The following is a 2942-nucleotide window of genomic DNA, read 5'->3' on the forward strand; positions in this document are numbered from 1 at the left end:
GACTATATGAACATATGCAAGGATACAAGCACGTAAACAGGCTAGCGGAAATAACACAAGCACAGACAAACATCAAGGTCTGACTTACAAAACTAAGCTCATCTTCTTTCTTCCTGACAGTGATATGTTTTTAAGCAAAGCTTTCATCATCACATAATGCGACAAAGTTACAAGAACACTTGTAGACACAGCGTGGTGTAATCAAAATTTGCAGTCAATACTTGCAGGATGATGGGTGCTACTCGCAGAGCACCGCAGTCGGATGGACACGGAGGCCGGGCTGCCCGCCCATGGAGCTAATGTGACTGTAACTAATATATAGATTCAAGTGTAGATAGCGTGAGATTCTGTTGTTTGTTAGCTTGTAATTGACAGTGGATGACAGCTATGATCAGTGTTGGGAAAGTTCACTTTCTACATGAACTAGTTCAAAGTTCAGTTCACACATTTTAAAGTGAACTAGTTCAGAGTTCTTTTTTTAAATATGTTGCTGCAAACTGCTATCTTTCAAAATTATTGCCACAGTCTATATAGAACCACAGACAGCAATTATTTTAACAGTTGTAACTTACAACCCCTTAATTAAGTTTATGAAAGCTGGGCTTCCCACTTTAGTCAAAGGCTGCGGGTCTCCGACAATATACTGCACCACCAGGTTGTCCAGCTGTGTCTGGGAGATGACAATGGAGCGCTACTGTACGCAGTTAATGGGATTTGGGTCGAGGATCTGTCTTGACTGTCTTTTGATTTTTGATTTGCTTGCACATACCTTGAAATGCTGGGTGCTTTAGTTCAATGTGGCGTTTCAGGTTTTGCTGTGGATGTGAAGTGCGGATTTTCTTTTTGAAAGCTGGCGGGCAAAGTTTGCAGAGAAGCTTAAGGTTTTTCCTATTCTCACTGATATATAAACTAGATATAAAGATATAAAACTTGTTTAAATGATCATACAACGCCTCCTTGATGCTTTGTCGCCTCCATGTTGCTGTAGCCTCTATGCTGTTTTTGTATGCGGCGGTGCAACACTGGCGGCCGGTGTTGCCAGATTGGATGTCTTTTCCGCTACATATCAAGGCCTGTTTACGGTGTGTTTTAGCCTGGGTTTCACCTGGAAGGCTCTTTAGAAATCTGGCGCCCTACTGAACGGAGTTAAACTGAGAGAGCGTGTCGTTCACAGACACCAGAATGAACGTGTTCACAGCAACGTCCATCAGGAGTTCATGAGCTATCGTTCAGTTAATGCAGGCCCAACACTGGCTATGATGCCAGTGTGTTTTCGCTCTGTACCGATGCTCTGTGTTCTGAGCTGGAGGTTTCAGGTTTCTTTTCTGGTATTGTGTTGGAGTCATTTACCTGTCGAGTAGTGTTTCCCATATTACACAGCGATTGGTTTACAGATTACTGTCGTACCAACTATGCGTAGCTTGCCCACGATACGTTTGAATCTCATCATCTCCTCCTTCAGTAGAGGAATGTGAAAACACCTCTCTAGTGAAAAAGTCAGCGTAGTTAATGCTAGACATGTTAGACGTCATAAACTAAAGAAAAACACCTTTTCGAGTCGTAAATCATCTGAAAATGTTTGCAAAGTCACAAAATATAAGCATTTTTTATTATTATTATTTTCAGGAGAATATAAAATTGTAACGGTGATGTAAATGGTGACGTTTCATGCAATGAATTGATGCTGAGATTTATTATGCACTATACATCGAAATGAAATCTGAAGCAACAACAAAATAAAACTGTATTTTTTTATAGTTGTTAGGCTGGAGGCTGCTTTAAATATACAAAATTTTTATCTGGTCATCTGGTACTCTGCAGACTACATTTCACACCTGAGTGCAAAATAGGTGACCCAGAACAGAGCAGAGCAGAGCAGAGCAGAGCCATGCTGGACCATACTGGCTCCCAAGCTGTCCTGCTGTACAGCACACCTTCAACACCGTGGCTGCAGCTGCTCTGCCCTGTCTTGTGCATGCGTATGTGTATTTGTGCCTGTTCTTGTGTGGACGCGTCCCATGCACAGGGTCTGTCTGGCCGCAGCTGTCCCTACCTCTATGCGGGTCTCCAGGGCGAGGCTGACCTCTCTCCTGAAGCCACTTCAAAGAGGCCGGGGATGGGCTATATAGGGGTACGGGGTGCCAGGCCGTCCAGCACGGCTGCTGCTTCCCTGGGCTTTGGGAGCTGGGGCTGGAGTAAAGGTAGGGGTGGAGGGGTGGAGAAGTGTTTGGTGTGAGGCAGGAGGTGAAGGGAGTCACAAGGAGGGGGGAGGTATGTGTGCGGCAGGAGGGCAGAGACAGGAGGCATGGGAATGGGGGTAGGGATGTTGTTTTAATCGAAAGCTGGAAGTTTAGCTTTGTGTGTGTGTGTGTGTGTGTGTGTGTGTGTGTGTGTGTGTGTGTGTGTGATTATCTCGGCAGTGCACCATCTCACCCACAGGGAGTCAGGGGTCCAGCTTGGTAAGGAACTGATGGTACATTGGCCCTGGAGGCCACCGTTACACGGGGTCCCGCTGGAAAAGACAAAATATCTGATGAAATCATGCAATCTAGTTTAACAGGAATACAAGTCCCATAAAAAAACAATTAATTTGTGTTTCTCTGCAAAGAAATCATTAAAAAAAAGTCTGAAGATCCAAGCTGAAATATCTCAACACCATCACCAGTCTTTGTACAAACATTCATGTTACACAGAGGATGAGTTTTAATGCTTTTCGTGATTCACTGGCCTTTAATGAAGTGCCAGCAGGTGAAAGCTTTCATTTGGTACGTGAAATATCTACTGGGTGTATTGAATTGAATTAGTGCCAAATCATAACAAAAGTTATCTCAGGACTCTTGACAGGGTAGGTAAATACCACACTCTATGACTTATTTATGACAATTTATTGGCCACAAATTGTGGACAAACATTTTTATATTTTTTTATATTGTGTTTTTAAG

This window comes from Echiichthys vipera, assembly GCF_963691815.1.
Source record: "Echiichthys vipera genome assembly, chromosome: 11".
Lineage (NCBI taxonomy): Eukaryota > Metazoa > Chordata > Actinopteri > Perciformes > Trachinidae > Echiichthys > Echiichthys vipera.